Raw genomic sequence first — 24,292 nt, 5'->3', positions numbered from 1 at the left:
AAAAAACAAATAACAATTGACAAACAACTAACGTGCAAAAGAAGACAAACTGAAAATCTTCTTCTTCTTCTGCAGTTGTCCATCGAAATCCAATGATGATGTCCACTCCTTTAACGGTGAGATCTTTCATGACTATACAGTCCTATCCTGGACCCACAAGTTCTATTGCAGGTGGGACATGTATATGTGGTAGTGGTGGTGGTGGTGATGGCAACCATGGCTGCATTTCTCCTGGCTCTCTTCTGCTGTCTTCTGGTTGTTCTTTCCATCTCCAGAATACGAACCCCATCCCTAGAATACGAACCCCATCCCTACACAGCTGTCGCCAAGTGATACGGTCAGCAGCAACATCATCCAGGTCCTCAGGTCTGATCTTGCACTTCCTTAAAGCATTCTTCATCTGATCCTTATTGCGCTTCTTCGGCCCTCCAGCTGAGCGTCGACCATGATGTAGCTGGCCGTATAACACTCTGCAGGGTAGCCGACATGGGGGCATCCTTATCACGTGCCCCAGCCACTGCAGCTGACGCTGGGTGATCATGGCCTCAATACTTCTGCCGCTGGTCTTCACAACTGCAAATACAACCATCATGACAGTAATAAATAAATAATAGAAACAACCCATAGTGTATTCAATATTTCAGTAATATTTGAGTAATATTGTAAATATATTGTTTGATTAAGCATTCTTTGTTTACATAATTCAGTAGTAGCTTTTTTTTCTTCAGAAGGGGAGAGAGATGGTCAAGTAAAACAAGGCAGAAATGTACAAAATTAATAAGTTATGGGATCATAAACAGTGAGTACCAGGTGATAATAATAATGGATAAAAAAGCAGAAATGGTTGGATGCATTAGAAAGCTAGACATGTTCAGTTGCATAACAGATAACTTGATGATGTATACTGAATGAATTGAGCAGTATTTTAAAGCAAATGAAATAGCCGATAAGAAACGGGTGCCAGTGTTGCTAATAGGTGGAAAAGCATACAGTTTGCTCAGCAGTGTGACTTCTCCAACAAAACCAGCTGAAATGAGCTTTGCTGATATTGTGAATACAATGCAGGAACATTTCGAACCAAAACCAATATTGGTTGCAGAATGCTTTAGGCAGTGTTCGGGGCTTTCTTCATTATGTCAGCAGCTTCCTCTCAGTTTTTGCTACTGCCTGTCATGCAAGTCCCTGGTGGAGACTCAGGAATACCAGTCACGGTTGTTAGCCCTGAGCTGAACCCTTGAACCTGGAGGACCGGTGGACCACTCTTATCCAGCCTCTACCCTTTGACCTATTTGACAGGGGTGACCTTGCAAGAGCCAAAGCACAAAGCCCTAACTCCAGCCAACATAGCTCTCCAGGTCATTGAGGCATGTAAGCCTCCAAAGCCCATAATAAAGTTGTGGTCCTGTTGGAGGATTTACTAGTCCTCTTGAAATGCATGTCCTCATTGCATTTCCCTTCCTCACTCCAACTCAACCTCCAAATTAACTTCGGGGAATCCTGGATGAGATCTTCCAAGTCACTTTGCAGCTTGGATTTTTAAATTTTATTCCTGTTTTGAAAATAGTTTATGCTTTTATTCCTTCTACCAAAGTGCCTGACTATAGACTTCCCAACACTGTATTCCATTTGCCACATCTTTGCCAATTTTCCTGATGTAAAAAAAGCCATCAATTCTGTCATCCAAATCATTGACATACAACGTAAAGAGAAGTGGTCCCAAAGCCGACTCCTGCGGGACGTTACTAGTCACTGACAGCTAATCAGGACAGACTCTTTTTATTCCCACTCTTTGCCCTGCTAATCAGCCAATGCTCTATCCATGCTAGTATCTTTCCTGAAATACCATGGTTCTTAACATGTTAAGCAGCCTTATGTGAAGCACCTTGTCAAAAGTCTTCTGAAAGTCCAAGTACACAATGTCCATCAATTCTCCTTTGTCTATCCTGCTTGTTATTTCCCCAAAGAATTCCAATAGATTCGTCAGGCAAGATTTTCCCTTAAGGAATCCATGCTGACTATGGCCTATTTTATCATGTGCCTCCAAATATTCCAAAACCACATCCTTAACGATAGACTCCAACATCTTCTCAACTACAGAGGTAAGGTTAACTAGCCCATAATTCCCTTTCTTCTGCCTCCCTCCCTTCTTGAAGAATGGAGTGACATTTGCAATTTTGGCAATATCCAGAATTGTGTCAGAATCTAGTGATTCTTGAAAAATCTTTCCTAATGCTTCCACAATCTCTTCAGCCTCTTTCAGAACCTGGGGAGTCGTCCATCTGGTCAAGGTGACTTATCTACCTTCAGACTTTTAATCTTTCCAATTATCTTCTTCTAGTAATTGCAACTGCTCTCTAACCATCTCAAATTTCTGGCATTCTGCTAGTGTCTTATAAAGAGAAGACTATTGCAAAATACTTAATTGGTTTCTCTGCCATTTTCTTTGCACCCCCCCCCCCCCATTACTCCCTCTCCAGCATCATTTCTGGTCGTCCAATATCTACTCTTGCCTTTCTTTTAAAACTTTTATATCTGGACCTCCTTCCTGATGGTAGCAGTGAGAGGAGTGCATGGCCTGGATGGTGGGGGTGCTTGATAATGGATGATACTTACTTGTGTCAATGCTCCTTATAGAAGTGCTTAATGGTGAGGAGAGCTTTTCCTGTGAAAGTCACAGCATCTGTCCAAGAAAACTTCACTGTGCACCTTCCTCCAGTGCATTAAACTACCATTAAACATCACTCACTGTGGTCTCAACCAGCCTTATTGTTTTCATATGTAATGCCCTGGTTCATAATTTTGCTGTCATGCTGTAGGCATTTCATTTAGCAGTTCTGTAAGAGCAGTCCGTTCTGCTTTCAGCTTGTTTGGGTTATTGTGAAGATAGGGGACGGGGAGAAATGTTTCTCTGGTGAGAGACACTAAGGTTCGGAAGGAGATGAAGAAAGAAGATGCAGGAGAGAAGAGGTTGTAGGAGTCGACCTGGCGGGGACCGTGAATCGATGAAGCCAAGGGTGAGGTCGATTGTGGATCGGTGAATATGGCGAACATCGGTGAACATTGAGCTCCAACTTGTGCGCATTTGACTGTTTAATTAAAATAGGCCCTTTTCTTTTTGTTTTTCTTTAATAACCCTTTAGTTAAGATTCATAAATATAATTCCTTGAGTCATATGTGGTGTACTGTCTGTTATTTCGTGGCACTAATTGGCGACAAGGTGGTAAATGACACAGCATCCACTCAAACCGGGGTTTGGGGTGGGAGATCTGTCCCAATGTCACGAGTTTGGCAGGGCCGGAGAGTGTCTTCCCTAGACTTAAGCAGCCGAGGAAACCGGGGATTTCACATATTAAACAAAGACCAAAAAAAAGCCTTTCTCTTGCTTCAGTCCACGACATGTTCATTCGTTCATTACGTGCGGTGTCGTATGACGTGGGCGATCATGGTCTTTCCATGACCATGACTGTTCTTGGCGAATTTTTCTGCAGAAGTGGTTTGCCATTGCCCTCTTTTGCGCAGAGTCTTCACAAGACGGGTGATCCCAGCCATTAGCCATACCAGCTGTTCCCATGGCTTCATGTGACCCTGACTGGGGGGATAAGCAGGTGCTACACCTTGCCCAAGGGTGACCTGCAGGCTAGTGGAGGGAAGGAGCACCTTACACCTCCTTTAGTAGAGACTTATCTCCAACCCGCCACCCAACAGTGAGTTGTAGGATGATTAATTGTGAAAATACTGCAGAAGGTGTGTGTACACTTCATGATATAGACATAATGGGTTGGAATATAGAACATAATCTCCTCAGAGAGAAGTTGAACATCACGGACTCTGGGGAGGAGGAGAACAGGAGCACACAGTTTGTGTAGATTTGACAAGTCTCCTAAGACTTTGACAAATTTCTTTAGATGTATGGGAGGAGAGTAACCCAATTGTTTTCACCATGGCCTAGTATGGAAGCACCAATGCCCAGGAATGGAATAGTCTATGAAGAATGGTAGATTTAACCTAGTCCATCAAAGTCAAAGCCCTCTCCACCACTAAGCACAGTCACAAGGAGCGTTGCCACAAGAAAGCATCATCCATCATCAAGGATCCCCTCTATCCAGCCCATCCTCTCTATTCGCTACTATTTTCGGACAGGAGGTGCAAGAGTCTTAGGTCTCACTCCACCAGGTTCAAAGTTCAAATTGAATCTATTATCAAAATACATTTATGTCACCATATACAACCCTGAGATTTATTTTCTTGTGGCACACTCAAAAAATCCATAATAGAATAATAACTATAACAGAATCAATGAAAGACTGCACCAACTTGGATCTTCAACCAGGGTGCAAAAGACAACGAACTGTGTAAATACAGAAAGAAAGCAATATTAATAATAAAGAAATAAACAATAAATATTGAGAACATGAGGTGAGCAGTCCTTGAAAGTGAGTCCATAGGTTGTGGGAGCATTTAAATGATGGGCAGGGTGAAGTTGAGTGAAGTTATCCCCTTTGGTTCAAGAGCCTGATGGTTGAAGAGTAGTAACCGTTCCTCATTCTGGTGGTGTGAGTACTGAGGCTCCTGCACCTTCTTCCTGATGACATCAGTGTGACCTTTGTAGTGGGGGTCCCCGATGATGGATGATGCTTTAATGATGGATAGGGTTCCATGTAGATGTGCTCAATGGTGGGGAGGGCTTTACCCATGATGGACTGGGTCATATCCACAACTTTTTGTAGGATTTTCCATTCAAGGGCATTGGTATTTCCATGTAAATGTTCTTCACTACACATCTATAGAAATTTGTTAAATTTTAGATATTGAATCTTTGCAAACTTCTAAGGAAGTAGAAGTGTTACCGTGCTTTTGTTGTAATTGCACTTAAAGCGCTGGGCCTAGAGCAGGTCTTCTGAAATGATTACACCCAGCAACTGTTCCTTATCCAAGGGTCCTAAACCAGCGTGGATAACTTCACTCACCTCAACACTGGACTGATTCCGTAACCTTCAGACTCACAATATACAAGTATATTGACTGGATGCATCACAGCCTGGTATGGAAACCACCCAGAGCGTGCTTTCTTCTCTCTGCTGCCATCAGGAAGATGTGTTCATCCAAGAGCCTCAGGACTCACACCCACTAAGTTCAAGAACAGTTAATACCCATAGGTTAAGTCCATCTCCTGGCCTTCACGTGTGGCTTAGCTACGAAGCTCAGTAGAGCTGCTTCTACTGAGAAGGGGCAAAGGTGGGTTACTGGTGCCTTAAAACCAATAGCTTCGGGCAGATGGGGCTCGTCAGCTGTGGTTGATAGTTCATCTCGGAGGAGCAAAACTCTGACCTCAAGTTGTACCCACTCCTGGGGAAGGCTTCGGGAGTAAACCCTGAGGGAAAAATCTGGAGCTGGAGTCCCTAAGGCAGTCCTACGTTGAGTTCAACGCTGACTGAGAACTCTCGGGACGCTGCTGGTACCAAACTGTATCGGTCTCTGCCGTTCCTTTGGGTTCGTCAGATGCGTGGGGAGGGGGAGCTTACTTCAAGAGCAACAGCTTGCTCTCCATATCCTACTGCCCAGGCTAGCGAATGAATCTCAGAGTTGTATTTGGTGCCATATATGAACTTCGATAAGAAAATTTACTTTGAACTTTTAAAGACTCTCCCAGTTGGGTCACATCCCTGACTCAATGCTCATTCTGTATGGTCATGAGCAGATGGAATATGGAATTTCTTGGAAGACTGACTGATGAAGTTGCGAACGGTATAAGACAAACTCTTGCACCTTTCATTTGCCTTTTATGCATTTGCCTTAACTGGAGGATGTAATGGTCTTTCCGCAGGGCAGGGCAGTCCAAACCCAGCGGAGCATCGATTTAGGGTGAGGGGGATAGATCCAAAAAGGACAGAGAGGTCACTATTTCATCAAAGGTGATGAGTATATGGAACTAGTTGCTGGAGGAGGTGGTTAGCACAGGTACAATAATATCACTTAAGAAGCAGTTGGATCGGTACGTTCGGGGGCAGGGCTTGGAGGGATATGGCCCAAATTCAGGAAATTTGGACTAGCTGGGTGGTTGACACAGACTGGTTGAGTGAAAGGGCCTGTGTTCATGCTATACTGCTCTATGACTGATTGCTTCTGTTTGTTTTATATAGGGGGAGATTTGGCGTAGTGGTAATCACCACTGGATCAGTAATCCAGAGACCCAGTTATATGCTGGGGACTTGAGTTCGAATCCCACCAGGGCAGGTGGAGAATTTGAATTCAATAAAAAAAACATTTTTTTTATATGAGAGAAAAATGAAACCCTGCCGATTGTGGAATGAGCTGTCAGTGTAAGTGGTGATGTGAGCTCAATTTCAATGTTTAAGAGAAGTTTGGATAATAGGGTTGCGGAGGGTTATTCATTATCTGCCCTAGTGGGATTCGAACCAGCGTATAACTGGGTCTCTGGATTATAGGTATATAGGTATACCTATAATGGTAAAGGTATAGGTATAATCCAGCGTATAACCATAACATGGGCTTATGGTCCCAGTGCAGGTGAATGGGAGCCAGAAGTTTAAATGGTTTCAGCATGGAATAGATGGGCCGAAGGGCTTGTTTCTGTGCTGTCATTCTCTATGTCTCTATAGGGTGGATGTCAGAGGTAAGTGCTTTACCCAAGCAGTAGTGGGTGTGTGGAAGGCACTGTCAGGGGTGGTGGTAGAGGGAGATACATTAGAGACGTTTAAGAGACTCAGATGAACACATGGATGATAGAAAAATGGAGGGCTATGTCGGAAGAAAAGGTTAGAACGATCCTGAAGTAAGTTTAAATGTCAGCACAACGTAATGGGCCAAGGTCTGTACTGTGCTGTGACGTTACTCTCAGAGCAGAGATGAGCATGTTGCCAATAAATCTTAAGGACCACATATTTATTACTCAACTTTCTGCATCACCGCTGAGATTTTGTACACAGCTCATTCCCCGAGGACCAAAAAATATGAGTTTTAAAGAACTGCTTCATTGCCAACGTTGAGTCAAAATTCAGTCTCGTTGTCAAGGAGTCGCTGAAGCTTCACATCTCCACTGTTAATTACCCACACACGTTTTGAATATATTGATTTGATGGAGAGGGAGAAATGAAATCCATAACGTTAGAATGTGTTCAAATTGCAAATGAATTCTTTGCTTCTTTCACGCCCAGGCCCTCCAGAGCCAGTGTGCAGATGGGCTTGCCAAGCCATGACTTGGTTCAGGAAACTTTTACCAGCGTTAACGCCAGAATGTCAGTGTGGATGCAACGTCTGATTTGCTGTGCTCTATATTGGTGATTGCACGAGTAGCTAAAGATTTGCGCAATTGATGGACATCTCAAGTTTGAAGTTCAAATTTCAAGGTACATTTATTATGAAACAATCTGTAAATTATACACCTTGAGATTTGTCTCCTCACAGGCAGTCACAAAACAAGAAACCTGAAAGAACCCCATTTTAAAAAAAGACCAACCCTCAAGGCACAGAGAGAGAAAGAAAAAACATATGCAAACAATAGTGCAAGCAGCAGCATTCTGAACAAAAGTGAGTCCATAGACCCGGATCCCGGAGCCCGGAGCGGCCGGAGTAGGCCCAGAGCCTCAGTCTCAGTTCATCAGAGGGGCAAATCACCACAAAGCTTGCAGACACTAAGCCCTGAGTAGCCAGATGATGCAGGCACAGCCTCTATGCCGGGGAGAGCAGAGAAAAATGTCGCAGAACAGACCCTGACCCTTTCCTCTGGTCCCAGCGCCCTGCCTTTTCAGTTCATCTGGCCCGGTGTCCAAATTGTCCGAACACCGGGTTGTCCCTGCATTCTGATACACTCTGAGCCTGGGCCCTGCGTTCTGGCCCGTGCTCGACCTTTCCAAAACAGCCCAACACTTAGATGGATCCAACTCACTCCCGGTTTAGGTGACTGATTATCACGATTCTCCAGATAAAAAGTGTTATTGATAGAATATTTATTTCCTGCTTTGAAAGCCGCCAGTAAGCTTTTGTCCATCTTCAGAAGCTCCATATTAAACTGGAAAGTGTTACACATTATTGGGCAAATCACTTGTCTGGAAAAGGTAATCATAATGGTGTGCTTTACAGAGTGAAATATTGTAATTATAGAGTCAGGAAGCAATAGATACAGGCCCTTCGGCCCAACTGGTCCATACTGACCTCAGTTCCTACCCAGCCTGCTCCTCCATGGAGCAATCAGAGTGCTTCTTAAATTAGACTATTGTACCATCCTCAACGACTTCATCAGCAGCCCATTGGAGGGACAGAAGAATGAGACTTATTTTCCTGTTGTTATTCTGCTGAACATGGTGGGCTTGTGCCAGAATACGTAGCCCCCAGCGCATCCTCGGGTTGTGTCGGTCGTTCGGGCAAATGATGCACTTCACTGTCTTTTGCGATGTACGCATAATAAATAACTGAAATGTGTCTGAGTGTTGGCTCTACATCCGATGAAAAGCCAGCCCGTCTTTGTATTTCCAAATCCTTCTCGTATTCTCAGCTTGTGATATTGTGCAAGGAAGAAAATGTGTGTGTGTGTGTGTGTGTGTGTGAGAAAATGTGTGTGTCTCTGTGTGTGTGTGTGTGTGTGGGTGGGACAGAGAGTATGTGCATTATAACAGACCAGAACGCTTCAGATTTATTGACTCTGCCGTAGTTACTGATGTAAACACAGAAAAGTATGACAGCAACTTTGTGCACAGCAAGCTCCCACACAGAGCAATTAGATTAATTAGCGCTGTTGGCTGAAGGACACTGGTTTTCCTCAAAAAATTGCCAGGGATATGAAGACCCTGATCCCAAAAATTAATCATTTCAATGAATCATTCTAATAAAAATCTCCTTGTTTCTTCCCCACGATTTTCTACGAAATGATTATCTGAAAAGTTGCATTGAATTATTACATGTGACACCTCCATTATAGCAGTTTCGATAACAGAAAGTCATTCCTGTAGAATTCACAAATCACCATCAGAATATCTGAGATACAGAATAAAAATCCACTCAAAGCTCAAAGTAAATTTTATTAACAAGGTACAAATACGTCAGCATATACAGACCTGAGATTCATTTTCTTGTGGGCATACTCAAAAATCTATAGAATGACAACTATAACTGAATCAATGAAAGACTGCCCAACTTGGCTGTTCAACCAGAGTCCAAAAGACAACGAACTGTGCAAATACAAAATGAAGAAACAATAATATAAATAAACAAGCAATAAATATTGAGAACATGAGATGGAGAGTCCTTGAAAGTGAGTCCATAGGTCGTGGGAACATTTTAGTGAAGGGGCAAGTGAAGTTGAGTGAAGTTACCCCCTCTGGTTCAAGAGCCTGATGGTTGAGGGGTCGCAACTGTTCCTGCACCCGGTGTTGTGGGTCCTGGGGCTCCTGTACCTTCAGCCTAGGTGAAGAAAAAAACAAAAACCCAAAATTTAGCGAGCAGACAAGAAACTGCAGAAGCTGGAATTTGGAGTAACAGAAGAGCTGGAAGAACACAATGGGCCAGGCAGCATCTGTGGGAGGAAAGATATTTGAGGTCGAAACTCTACGTTGGGTCCAGGTGACCAAAAACATCAATGGCTTCTATCCCTGCGTAGATAATACATGGCCCATTGAGTTCCTCCAGCAGATTGGTGAAACAGAAAAGGTTTTTCTTCACTTGCATTTCTTAGTGTCTCTGCAGACAACGTGGCTTCTGGTTTGGGAAGATCATGTTAAGGAGATTTTCTTCTGGGAACATAAAGCAGCAGTAGCCTGCATTGATCTAGATCAAAGAAGATAAAAACGAACATTATATTAATGTAGTTTGGTCTCTTTTTTGTTGCTGTGAGTAAGCCCTTCTTGATAGCGCAGGCATAATCATAAGACACAACACCTAACATCATTGATCATTAAGGACCCTCACCCCTCTTCACATAATTACCACCAGGGAACAGGTATGGGAGCATGAAGAACCACGTTCAATGATTTAGGAAGAGTATCTTCCCCTCAGCCATCATATTTCTGTACAGTCTGTGAACACTACCTCATCTTTTGCACTACTTATTTATTTTGTAATTTATATATTCCAAGATTCAAAGTACTTTCATTTATTACATTCAGGAATGAAAGGGTTACCGTATGAAGAACGTCTGACAGCTCTTGGGCTGTATTCCCTGGAGTTCAGGAGAATGAAGGGGGATCTCATAGAAACATTCTGAATGTTAAAAGGCCTGAACAGATTAGATATGGCAAAGTTATTTCCCATGGCAGGGGTCTCTAGACCAAAAGGGCACAACTTCAAATTTGAAGGATGTCCATTTAGAGGAGAGATGCAGAGAAATTGCTTTAGTCAGAGGGTGGTAAAGCTGTGGAATTTATTGCCAAGAGTGGCTATGTAGGCCAAGTTATTGAGTGTATTTAAGGCAGAGATAGATAGGTTTTTGATTAGCCAGGGCATCAAAGGGTATGGGGAGAAGGCAGGGGAGTGGGGATGACTGGAAGAATTGGATCAGCCCATGATTGAATGGCAGAGCAGACCCGATGGGCTGAATGGCCTCCTTCTGCTCCTATATCTTATGGTCTTATTATCAAAGTCTGTATACAGAATATAACCCTGAGATTTGTTTTCCCACAGATAGTCACGAAACAAAGAAGAACCATGGAACCAACCCGTTCACAGAAAAAGAACATCAAACTTCAAACCCCCTTTCCTCCCCACGCACAAAAAAAATCACATAAACGGCAAGAAACAAGCAGCGAAAACACAGGATATAAAACACAAAATCAAAAGGTCTATTTCAGTCCAGTTCAGCTTGGTGTTCGTTATCTGCCCCGATGCAAAAATTGCCCAAAAGTGGTAACAAAAATGAACTACCAGAATGAGGACTAGAAGCTAGAACACATCATAAGCCAGAATTAAAGGGTCCAGATCTACAATCTGCATTGATTAAACCTTGCTCCAGCACCGTCCGCCGACAACATCGATGGTGAGAGAGATCACTTGAACACCAGGACCTTCCCTTGGGAGCAGCGAGCCAGAGAGAGTGACAGACTGGCACACGCAGACACCTTCTCCGACAGCAGTGAGCGAGAGGCTGGTAGACGGCGCTGAACACGCGCTCGCCCTCTGCACCCGCCTCGATGATGTCAATGTCCCTCAGCGCTTTAATCGGCGAAACGTGGAGTTGGCCACGGTCCCGCGCCCTGATGCCTGGCTTACTGCACGCTACACGCCTAGCTCGCAGCCTCGTGGAACACTCGGGGAGACAGCAAAGTGCCAGATCGCCCGATCGGGCTGAAATCGCACCGCCAGAATGTAGGTAACAGGCTCTAACTGCAGCAGAACCACATCTAAATTTAAAAGATCTCTGCTCATGGACTGTTTGTCCCACTCCCATCAGGGAGGAGGCTACGTATCATCCACACCAGCACCAACAGACTCAAAAACAGATACTTTCCCCAAGCAGTAAGGCTGATCACCACCTCCACCCACTAACCCATCCCCCCCACCCCCCCAACCACCACTACTTTATCATTTCCTGTCAGAGCCGCCTTATGTACTGACACTCCTGTTCCTAGCGTCACTTTATGGACATGCAATCAATCTATGTATATAAACTATCTTATGTATTTATATTCATTGTGTTTTTTATTATTGTTGTATTATCTTATTGCGTTTTTTTTGCGCTGTGTCGGATCCGGAGTAACAGTTACTCCGTTCTCCTTTACTCTTGTGTATTGGATTTGATATTAAACAATCGTGAACCTTGACTCGAATCTTTCTGTCATTGCACTGTGCTTCTATCGCAAAACAACAAATTCCACATCATCCCTGCCCAATGAAGCAGTGGAGGCTACCTTAGTAAATATACTTAAGACAAGGTTGGATAGATTTTTGCACAATAGGGGAATTGAGGGTTATGGGGAAAAGGCAGGTAGGTGGAGATGAGTCCATGGCCAGATCAGCCACGATCTTATTGAATGGTGGAGCAGGCCCGATGGGCCAGATGGCCGACTCCTGCTCCTATTTCTTATGTAACAGCCTGGGAAAGGTTTCACTGCTAGCGTAATGGTCTTTCTGTAGAAGCAGTGTTTGGGTTACGGTTAGAGATAACGGGGGCTTTGGAATGTGAGCCGTCCAATGAAGGGAGTGTTTTTTGCGCTGTGTGCAAAAGCGGGGTCTTTTGTTTGGTGGAAGATGAAGAGAGAAGATGCCAGAAAGGGACCATGACCTGACGAAGGCCGGGGAGATCGAAGGAGGATCGGCGAAGGGGAAACCGTGAGCTCCAACTTGTGCACGTTCGACTGTTTCATTAAAATGGGCCCTTTTCTTTTTTTTTGCTTTTTCTTCACTAACCCTGTAGTCAAATTAAGAATTATAAAGCTAGATCTTTTAATCGTATGCGGTGTACTGTTGGTAATTTTGCGGTGCTGTTTTGTAACGGGGGAACAAATCGCGCAGCTTCCACACGAACGGGAAGTTTCGGGCTGGACTCGCATTTCAATCTCACCCGTTTGGCAGGACCAAAGCTTGCACCTACACAACCTGAGGGTTAAGGCTGATTTATACTTGTGCATCACATCTATGCCATAGGTACCGCGTACCCTACACCGTAGGGTGACGTGCACCTCCCCAAAAAAGTAAATGACGTGTCGCGGCGACGCAGACCACAGCAACTGTGATTGGTCCGCTTGGTAGCATCGCATTTCCTCCTACGCAGTTCCTTCTTCTCCGCCATGTCTGTACATTAATGCAAAATAGATGAACCAACTCGGCAAATCTACCTGCCGACGTGCGAGAATGTTTGAAATGCATTTCCTCGTCCTTGTCTCTCACGAAGAAACTCAACACAGTGGCCTAGAAACCCCACCGCCAACTAGCGTCTTGGCGCACACCGACGCATGCTCGCTACAGCGTAGAGCGACGCAGAAGTGAAAATCAGGGCTACGACATAGACCGTATGCACAAGTATAAATCAGCCTTTACACTTATACAAGTCAGCCTTATATAACCCTGACTCTGATCTTGACACGACCTATCGCACAACATGAGCATTCCATCAGCAGTAGAACCACCAAGCAATCTTATGCTAATAAACTCTTGACAGAATCATGAATGGAATTCTCCAACTTTAGTGTCACTAGCCATTGACATGGAGAACGACCTCTGAAGTATTTACTTGCTCTATCTAATCGTGGTTTGCCTTGCTGCGGAACAGCAGGTAAATAAGTCACATTTGTATTTTTCCATGTGTCCGCTTGGCACTTTGTAGGTCCCGTCCCAGAAATATTATAATCCTGCGTTGAGTCCGGGATTCAAGATTGTTGAATGCCATTTCCAGCAAACAAATGTAAAGGAGAACATAATAATTGGTACCCCAGTTACAAGATAGCTTACAGACATAGAGTGATTGTACATACATAACGTGACGCTAGGGACAGGAGTGACTGTACGGAAGTTGACTCTGACAGGAAATGATAAAGCAGTGATGTTTGGGGGTTATTGAGCAGAGTTTTGATCAGCCTTACTGCTTTGCGAAAGTAACTGTTTTTGAGTTTGGTGGTCCTGGTGTGGATGTTACGTAACCCCCTCCCTGATGGGGGTGGGACACACAGTCCATGAACAGGGTGGGTGGAATCTTCATATCACTGGCCTTTTTCTGGGAACTTTCTGTATGCACAGTACTGCACAGTCTTAGGCAAATTAGAAAAATTCTGTAAAGCGAAGGTGCTTTCAAAAATAAGGAAATATAAAGTTTCTAAATCCCAAAAGATTACTAAAAAGAGCAGTAAACAGTAAAAAAAAACTAAATCAAATTACTATTTGACATGACCACACCTTGCCTTTAAAACTGCATTAATTCTCTTAGACCATATGACCATAAGATATAGCAGCAGAATTAGGCCATTTGGCCCATCGAGTCTGCTCCGCCATTTTATCATGGCTGATCCATTTTCCCTCTCAGCCCCAATCTCCTGCCTTCTTCTCGTATCCCTTCATGCCCTGACTAATCAAGAATCTATCGACCTCTGCCTTAAATATACATAAAGCCTTGGCCTCCACAGCCGCCTGTGGCAAAGAATTCCACAGATTCACCACTCTCTGGCTAAAGGAATTCCCCCTCATCTCCGTGGAGAGTGGCCCAAGTGAGAAAGGGAAGGAGGAGGAGCACCAGTGGGAGGTGGTGGGCAGGCGAGGAAAGGGGAAGGGTAAGAATGGGGAATGAGAAGGGGAGAAACTACCGGAAGTTGGAGAAATCGGTGTTCATACTGTCAGTTGGAGATTACCCAGACGGAACGCGCAACGTTGCTCCTCCAACCTGAGAAATCCCATCACGGCAGTTGAGAAGACCATGGATTCACATGTTGAAATTGGAAGTAGCATTTGGCCGCTGGGAAAATCCGTGTGCTGTGGGGGATGGAGCGAAGCCGCTGATTTATTATTGTCTCACGTACTGAGAGAGAGTGAAAAGCTTCTGTTTGTATGCCATCCAGACAAACGGGCTTATTAAAGCAGAGGCTGATAGATTAGTCAAGGCATGAAGGGATACGGGGAGAAGGCAGGAGATTGGGGCTGAGAGGGAAAATGAAATTGCGACCAGACTTGATGGGCCAAGTGGCCTAATTCTGCTCCTACATCTTGTGGACATTAAATCATTCCGTGCGTAAGTGCATCCAAGTAGTAAAAAGAAAATAAAGTATACAATATGGCATTACAGCGACAGAGAGAGAGAAAAGGTCAGATATGTGCACAAAGGAGAAAGTTTTAGATCATTAATACTGAAACCAAAAAAAAAGATCTTGTGGTCCTTGAAAATTTCAGTTGAAACCTCGACTTGAGTTTAAGGCATCAACTACACAGGAGCTGAGTAGTTATAGGACCTGAGGCAAGAAACAGAAGATTTGATTTTATGCAGCTTATAATTATAGTCAGTCAATATAGATTTAAAGATGTCAGTAGCCCAGCTCGTTAATGAGATGTACAGAAAGCTTTGACTGGACGGTGGAACCACTGTGACATGAAAAGCAGCTCGATAATAGCTCAGTTTAATACTGGAGAACGTGTGCAACCTGAGATTCTTACTCTTCACAGACAACCATGAAACGGAAGAAAAACCCCAAAGAATGAATGACAGAAAATGTCTCTACCCCAAAGCCCCCCTTTCTCCCCTCCCACACACAAACAGCAGCAAAGGCATCAACCCTCCCCCACTTGCTCCAGAAAAGAGAGAGACCAGAGAGAGAGAGAGATAGAGAGCAGAGAGAGAGAAAGAGAGAGAGACAGAGAGAGAGAGAAAGAGAGCAGAGAGAGAGAAAGACACATAGAGAAAGAGACCAGAGAGAGAGAGAGAAAGACAGAGAGAGAGAGAGAGAGAGAGAGAGAAAGACAGAGAGAGAGAGAGAGACCAGAGAGCGAGAGAGAGAAAGACAGAGAGAGAGAGAAAGACACAGAGAGAAAGACAGAGAGAGAGAGAGAGAGAAAGACAGAGAGAGAGAGAGAGAGAGAGAGAGAGAGAAAGACAGAGAGAGAGAGAGACCAGAGAGAGAGAGAGAGAGAGAGACAGACAGAGAGACAGAGAGAGAAAGAGAAAAGGAGAGAGAGAGAGAGAGAGAGGTACGTAATAATTTGCTTTGAACTTTTAATCCCTCCATTCCTCAAAGGACAGACAATGTAGTAAACCAAAGACAGCTAATGAGAAAAGATACTGAATGCCAGGAAGCCTATCATGCTACAGCAGAAATAACCTATCGTTCTACATCCAGATACTATTATTAAAGGCCTGCTCGCAGACAACAGCAAGCCAAGAAAAAAATATTTGCATGTACAGCATTCACATCAGCAGAAACAAGATATGACAATATAGAGAAAGAGATACACTAACAGTTGTATATAGATGCAAGAAATTCCACATTGGAATTCCTGTGGCAGAGGATGCTTCTGATATCTGACCCCAAGAACAAATCTACAAGGAAACCTTAGAGGAAGTTCGAAGTAAATTTATTATCAAAGTACATATGTCACCATCTACAAGCCTGAGACTCATTTTCTTGCAGGCATGCTCAGTAAGTCCAAGCACCATAATAGAATCAATGAAAGGCCACATCCAACAGGGCAGACAAATGACCAATGTGCAAAAGACAACAAACTGTAAATAGAAAAGCGAAAATAATAAAAATATTAAATAAGCAATAAATATCGAGAACATGAGATGAAGAGGGCTTAAAAATGAGTCCATAGATTGTGGGAACAGTTCAGTGATGTGGCAAGTGAAGTTGTTCAAAGTTAAAAGTAAATCAAAGTACGTAGATGTTACCATATACAACCCTGAGATTCATTTTCTTGTGGGTATAGTCAATAAATCCATAGGATAATAAACAAAACAGATTCAAAGAAAGACCGCACCAACTTGGACATTTGACTAGTGTGCAAAAGACAACAAACTGTACAAATACAAAGAGAAAGGAATAATAATAATAATAATAATAAATAAGCACAAATATCAGAAACATGAGTTGAAGAGTCCTAGAAAGTGAGTCCATAGGTTGTGGGAACATTTCAATGATGGGGCAAATGAAGTTGAGTGAAGTTATTCCCTCTCGTTCAAGGGTCTGATGGTTGAGGGGTAGCAACTGTTCCTGAACTTGGTGGTGTGGGTCCCATGGCACCTGTACCTTCATCCTGATGGCAGCAGCGACTAGAAAATGGATGGTGAGGGCCTGTGATGATGGATGCTGTGATAATATTTCATGTAGGTGTGCTCAGTGTTTGGGAGAACTTTACCCATGATGGACTGGGCTGTATCTACTACTTTTTGTTGGATTTTCCATTCAAGGGCATTGGTGTTTCCATACCAAGCTGTGATACAACCAGTCAATATACTCTCCACTACACATATATAGAAGTTTTTCAAAATACTAGATGTCACGCTGAATCTCTGCAAACTTCTAGGAAGTAGAGATGCTGCAGTGCTTTCTTCGTAATTGCGCTAACGTGCTGGGCCCATGCTGGATCCTCTGAAATGACAACACTGAGGAATTTAGAGTTGCTGAACCTCTCATCCTCCAGTGACAAAAGGCTCATGGACCTTCAGTTTCCTCCCCCTGAGGTCAATAATCCGCTCCTTGATCTTGCTGACATTGAGTGAGAGGTTGTTGTTGTGGCACCACTCAGCCAGATTTTCAATCTCCCTCCTATATGCTATTTTGGTACCAGCTTTGATCCGGCCAACGACAGTGGTGTCGTCAGCAAATTTAAATACGGCGTTGGAGCTGTAAAGCCATCACCTGTTTCAGCTTTACTGGTTGAAATGGGACAATTACCCTCACAGTTGTGGAGGTTGAAATTGTTGTTAACATACTGGGCTAACTTGAAGGGGCAGAGGAATGATCACCATGTAAAAGTGTGTTGGAAGATTGTTGGGAACATCACACGAAGAGTACATTTAGTTTTGGGGGCTGTGATCTTATCACACTAGGAATGTGGGTTTGCTGGATTACGCAATAAATCCCTCTGGTGCTTTTTTGGTAACCCCACCGTGGTTCTTTCCTTATCCAAGGGTCCTAAACCAGCGTGGATAACTTCACTCACCTCAACACTGGACTGATTCCATAACCTTCAGACTCACAATATACAAGTATATTGACTGGATGCATCACAGCCTGGTATGGAAACCACCCAGACCGTGCTCTCTTCTCTCTGCTGCCATCAGGAAGATGTGTTCATCCAAGAGCCTCAGGACTCACGCCCACTAAGTTCAAGAACAGTTAATACCCCACAACCATCAAGCTCTTGAACTAATGTTCATTAGTGTAAAGCAAGTAGAGCAGGGGGCTAAGCACACCGCCTTGCAGTGCACTTGTGCTGGTGGAGACTGTGGAGGAGATGCCGTGCCCATTTGAACTGACTGGTGTCTGCAAGAGATGAAATCCAGGATCCAATTGCACAAGGAGGCATTGAGGACAAAGTCTTGAAGCTTAATGATTAGTTTTGAGGGGACGATGGTGTTAAATGTTGAGTTGTGGTCAATAAAGAGCATCCCGATGATGCATCTTTGTTGTCCAAATGTCACAGGGCTGAGTGAAGGGCCAATGAAAAATGGCATCAAAAGTGGACCTGTTGCTCTGGTAGGTAAATTGAAGCTGGATCCAACTTGCTTCTCGGGCTGGAGTTGGTATGTTTCATCACCAGACTCTCAAAGCTCTGTGGATAGATGTGGTAGTGGGTGAAAGTCATTGAGGCAGGTTACCACGTTCTTCTTGGGCACCGGTACGATTGAAGCCTGCTTGAAGCAGATGAGTACTTCACTACTGAAGCGAGAGGTTAAGGATATCGGTGAACTCTCCAGCCAGTTGGTCACCACAGGTCTTTAGTACTTGCCCAGGAACCCCAGTTGGGCTGGATGCTTTTTGTGGCTTCTCCTTCCTGAAAGATGCTCCCCTGTAGACTTCAGAGACTGAAATCACAGGGTCAGAGGGGGCTGTGGGAGCTTATGAAGTTTCTTCCATGTTTTGACAGTCAAAGTCAGCATAGAAGGCATTGAGCTCATCTGGAAGTGAAGCCTTGTTATTACCTACAAGCGAGGCTGCAAAGATCCTGAGTCTTCAGACTTAAGTTCAAAGTAATTTTATTATCCAAGTATGTATAGGCCACCATATATTACCCTGAGATTAATTTTATTGCATTTATTCAGAGTCGATACAAAGGAACACAATAGAATCAATGAAACACTACACACAAAGATGGACAAACAACCAATGTGTAAAGAAGACGAACTGTGCAAGTACAAAAGAATAATAATAAATAAATAATACTGAGAACATGGGCTGTAGAGTCCTTGAAAGTGAATCTACAGGTTGTGGAATCAGTTCAGTGTTGAGGTGAGTGAGGTTGTCCACACTGGTTCAGGAGTCTGATGGTTGTAGAGTAGTAACTGTTCCTGAACCTGGTGGTGTGGGGCCCGTACCTCCTGCCTAATGGCAGCAGTGAGAAGAGTGAGAGGATGCTCGATAAGGCTTGTAAGATGAGGAGTGAGGGATGGCTCTGGGCCTTCACTCACTGGAATTCAGAAGAATGAGGGCTGGTCTCATTGAAACCCATCGGATGTTGAAATTCCTCGGTAGAGTGGGAGTGGAGAGGATGTTTCTTGTGTGGGGAGGCTCTAGGACCACAGGACACAGAATCGAGGGGCATCCTTTTAGAACGTAGATTAGAAGGAATTTCTTTTGCCAGAGAGTGGTGAATCTGTGGAATTCTTTGCAACAGTGGCTGTGGATGTCAAGTCATTGGGTCTACTTAAAGAAGAGGTTGATAGATTCTTGATTGGTCAGGACTTTAAGGGATACGGGAAGAAGGCAGGAGTTTGGGGATGAGAGGGAAAATGGATCAATCATGATGAACTGCTAGAGCAGACTCGATGGGCCAAATGGCCTAATTCTGGTCCTGTATCTTATGGTTTTATGGTCTTATGATAGAACGAGTTCAGCATGAAGTACAAACCAGGGGAAGAAAGTGCTAGTAGAGGCAATAACTTGTCTGTTGCCAGAGATCAGAGACCTGGGTTTAAGGATAAACCCTGAGCAAATGTATTTCAAATGAAAAAGACCAAGAAAGGATTCAGGAGAGCCAATAAAATAAAACAAATATATCCTACAAAAGATTCAAGAGTCAAGATTGTTTAATGTCATTTCCAGTACACAATTATAAAGGAGAACAAAATAGTTGTTACTCTCGATCTGATGCAGCATAAAAAATACAATAAAATAAAGAACACATTAATAATAAAAACACACAATAAATATAAACCCATAAGATAGCTTATATACACAGACTGATTGTATGTCCATGAAGTGATGCTAGGCACAGAAGTGTCTGTACATACTGTGTCTCTGACAGGAAATGATGGTGGTCGGGGATGTGGTGGGGGGGGGGGGGTGGGTAAGTGGGTGGAGGTGTTTATCAGTCTTACTGCTTGGGGAAAGTAACTGTTTTTGAGTCTGGTGGCCCTGGTGTGGATGCTATGTTGCCTCCTCCCTAATGGGAGTGGGACAAACAGTCTGTGAGCAGATTCAGGAGCAGTTATTACCCCTCAAACATCAGGCTCTTGAATCATTGGAGATAACCTAATTCAACTTCACTTGCCCCATTTCAAAACTTCCCATAACCTATGGACTCACTTTCAAGGACACTTCATCTCATGTCCTCATTATTTATTATTATTATTAATTGTAACTCTGGATTTGATGCACAAAAAGAGACTATAATATAAATAATACAGTAATAATAAAAACAGAATAAATACTGTACTGTAGAAAAGTCTTAGGCACATATATATAGCTAGGGTGCTTAAGACTTTTGCACAGTACTGTAGTAATTTTATGTATTGCACTGTACTGCTGTTACAAAAAAAACCAAATTAATTGAGATGTATGAGTGATGATAAACCTGATTCTGATATGGGTCTCTTTCGTGGACTGAGAGTGGGAAGTAGACAGGATACCACACTGTGAGCACGAAATGCTGTGGACAAGATTGGAAGAACTGCAAGTGAACGTTGGTTAGGTCTCTGGATGGCTGGAAGGGTAGATACCCTCATTTTTTTCACCACCACATTGCCTCTGACCCAGTTACAGAGCCCTGCCAAAATACGTCTTCTAATTCAGCTTTTAGTTATACACACACAATGCTGGAGGAACTCAGCAGTTCAGGCAGCATCTATGGCGGGGGATAAGCAGGCCAGAACTCTTTCAGTTCGTGGCATTTCATTAAATTGTTTGTTGTCCACTGTTCTGCTGGGATCAAGCAGTCAGTGGCTGAGCCCATGTTTATGGTAATAAATGTCATATCGTTAACTTTCACTTTCATTTTCAAATGGTTGCATTTTCATTTTTTGTACCCATGTTGTCCTAGCGTTATTCCACACATGCAGTTTTTCCAGCATCAACATTGTACAACTTTCTGTGGATTTCTGATATTGGTACAGCCCTTATGATGTCTGTCAGAGAAATCGGGATCTTCCCTCTTTTCAGTCTTGGCCTTTTGCACTGACTTTTAACTTCAGAAAGCAAAATAAAAACTCACCTGAGATTCTGCAGATGCTGGAAATCCAGAACAAAGCACACAAAATGCTGGAGGAACTCAGCAGGTCAGGCAACATCTATAGAAATGAATATACAGCCAACATTTCAAGCCAAGACCCTTCATCAAGACTGGAAAGGAAGGGGGAAGATGCCAGAATAAAAAAGGTTTGAAGTTCAAAGCACATTTATTATCGCAGTATGTGTACTACAAACATTTGTATATTCAACCTGAAGAAGCAAGTTCCTGATGAAGGGTCTCAGCCTGCAATGTCGTCTCTTTACCCTTTTCCATAGATGTTGCCTGGCCTGCTGAGTTCCTCCAGAGGTTTGTGTGTGATGCAGCCTTGAGATTTGTCTCCTCACAGGCAGCCATGAAACAAAGCACCCAATAAAAAGAAAGATCGTCGAACGCTCAATGTGCAGAGAGAAAGAAAACAAATTGCGCATACAACAGAAATAAGCAATGTTGGGGGATGGAGAGGAGTACAAGCTGGCCGGTGAGAGGTGAGACCTGGTGAGGGCAATGGTGGGTGGGTGGGGGAAGGGAGGGATGAAGTAAGTAGCTGGGAGGCGATAGGTGGAAAAGATAAAGGGCTGAAGATTAAGTAATCTGATAGGACCATGGAAGAAAGGGAAGAAGGGGCACAGAAAAAGCAATTAATCTTAAAATTGGTTCCATAAGATACCTTCTGTAATGCTGAAGCAAGATCGCGGGTTTGGCGAGTGAGACAGAAAACACTGACTGTGAATAAGTATACTGATCATTTATTTACAAACAGTAAGAAAAATTCAAACAAACATTTAAGTTCCCCCAAGTTACACAAACTACAGAAGCAAATATTCCACAAACAGCCACTTAGCTAAAAGTGTGTGCGGAGCATACCTTCCCGACAGCTCACCAATCGGCCGCGTTTTCGATATCTCCGGTGCCCGGCCTAGTGAGGCCCTATGAGCCTGAGAGTCAGCGAGTGCAGCTGTCATAGGCCTCAGTACTCAGGTGATCTCTCGCTCTCATGTTGGCGAGCGAAAGGAACTCGAGTCGGAGGAACCCGAAATAAAAGCGGCACTACAGACCGTAACGTCAAAACAGCGACTGCTTGCCTCCCCTCTCGCTGTGGAAGGAGTGATATCTCTCTCCCTTGTGAGTGAGAGAGGACGAGCCTGAGGGATGTCGAACTGTTGGGGTGAACAGTAGTGTTTGATGGACTGTAGTTTGTCTTTGGGGGGCTTCGCTGTCGATTGCACGGTAAGTGGTGGGTGCTGAAGCCTCCTGCTGGAAAAAGAGGGGGAGGGTTGATGCTTGGCTGTTGCTTGTGCGTGGAAGGGGGAGCAGGGGGCTTTGGGGTTCCAACATTTTGCTGTCATTCACTCTTCGGGGTTTTTCTTCTGTTTCGAGGACGTCTGCGGAGAGTAAGAATTTCAAGTTGTATTACTGCTTACATCCTCTGATATTAAATTGCTTCTCAGATCGGAGTTCTGAGAGGCGGGACTGCGCAGGCGCGTGAAGGAGGCCTGGGAAGGAGGGAAGATATAAAAAGAACGCAGCCTTAAGCAGCGGGCAGCTTCGTTTGCGGGCAGCGGAGTGAGTCGGGAGCAGAGTGTAGGGCTTGGGCTCAGAGGGCTTAGGCGGAAGAGGGCACAGTAGGCTTATCTTTTAGTTCTTGTTATTTTCAGTTATTCGGGAGGTATGAGTGTGAGGGCAGCTTGTTGTTCTCGGTGTCGGATGTGGGAGATCCTGGAGTCTCCGAGCCTCCCGGACGTCCACATCTGCGCCAGGTGTGTCGAACTGCAGCTCCTGAGGGACCGAATTAGGGAACTGGAGCTGCAGCTCGATGACCTTCGCCTGGTCAGGGAGAGTGAGGAGGTGATAGAGAGGAGTTACAGGCAGGTGGTCACTCCGGGGCCACGGGAGGCAGATAGGTGGGTCACGATCAGGAAGGGGAAGGGGCAGGTACTAGAGAGTACCCCAGTGGCTGTACCCCTTGACAATAAGTACTCATGTTTGAGTACTGTTGGGGGGGACAGCCTACCTGGAGGAAGTGACAGTGGCCGGGCCTCCGGCACAGAGGACGGCCCTGTAGCTCAGAAGGGTAGGGATAGAAGAAAGAGGACCATAGTAATAGGGGACTCGATAGTCAGGGGTTCAGACAGGCGGTTCTGTGGAGGTGATCGGGAGTCCCGGATGGTAGTTTGCCTCCCTGGTGCCAGGGTCCGGGACGTTTCTGATCGCGTCCAAGATATCCTGAAGTGGGAGGGTGAGGAGCCAGAGGTCGTGGTACATGTAGGTACCAATGACATAGGTAGGAAAGGGGAAGAGGTCCTGAAACGAGAGTATAGGGAGTTAGGAAGGCAGTTAAGAAGAAGGACCGCAAAGGTAGTAATCTCGGGATTACTGCCTGTACCACGCGACAGTGAGAGTAGGAATGGAATTAGGTGGAGGATGAATGCGTGGTTGAGGGATTGGAGCAGGGGGCAGGGATTCAAGTTTCTGGATCATTGGGACCTCTTCTGGGGCAGGCGTGACCTGTTCAAGAAGGACGGGTTACACTTGAATCCTGGGGGGACCAATATCCTAGCGGGGAGGTTTGCTAGGGCTACGGGGCAGACTTTAAACTAGTAAGATGGGGGGGCGGAAATCAATTTGAGGAAACTATGGGAGAGGAGGTTAGTTCACCAGTAGAGCAAGTAAGTAGACCGTGTGTGAGGGAGGACAGGCAGGTGATGGAGGAGGGATGCGCTCAGCCCGAAGTTGTAGGGGAGAAGAAAGAAAAGGATAATAAATTTGAATGCATTGCTAGGGATGAAAAGAGAGGAGGAGGTGGAGAGTATCTTAAATGTATCTATTTTAATGCTAGGAGCATTGTAAGAAAGGTGGATGAGCTTAAAGTGTGGATTGATACATGGAATTATGATGTTGTAGCTATTAGTGAAACATGGTTGCAGGAAGGGTGTGATTGGCAACTAAATATTCCTGGATTTAGTTGCTTCAGGTGTGATAGAGTAGGAGGGGCCAGAGGAGGAGGTGTTGCATTGCTTGTCCGAGAAAATCTTATGGCGGTGCTTTGGAAGGATAGATTACAGAGCTCCTCTAGGGAGGCTATTTGGGTGGAATTGAGGAATGGGAAAGGTGTAGTAACACTGATAGGAGTGTATTATAGGCCACCTAATGGGGAGCGTGAGTTGGAAGAGCAAATGTGTAAGGAGATAGCAGATATTTG

The 24,292-nt window shown here is 44.3% G+C and overlaps 1 long non-coding RNA gene across 2 annotated transcripts in view; it reads right to left on the bottom strand.

The window, feature by feature from the left end:
- Positions 1-21,823: 21,823 nt before the first annotated feature.
- Positions 21,824-24,292, bottom strand: part of LOC140715864 (uncharacterized) — a 35,952-nt gene continuing 33,483 nt past the window's right edge. For both annotated transcript variants that reach the window (XR_012096197.1, XR_012096196.1), the window contains one exon: positions 21,824-22,475. This is a non-coding gene — a long non-coding RNA (uncharacterized lncRNA). The remainder of the gene's footprint in view (positions 22,476-24,292) is intronic.

This window comes from Hemitrygon akajei, chromosome 24 (genome assembly GCF_048418815.1).
Source record: "Hemitrygon akajei chromosome 24, sHemAka1.3, whole genome shotgun sequence".
Taxonomy (NCBI): domain Eukaryota; kingdom Metazoa; phylum Chordata; class Chondrichthyes; order Myliobatiformes; family Dasyatidae; genus Hemitrygon; species Hemitrygon akajei.
The sequence above is the reverse complement of the archived record's forward strand: the minus strand, read 5'-3'. Positions and strand labels throughout refer to the sequence as shown.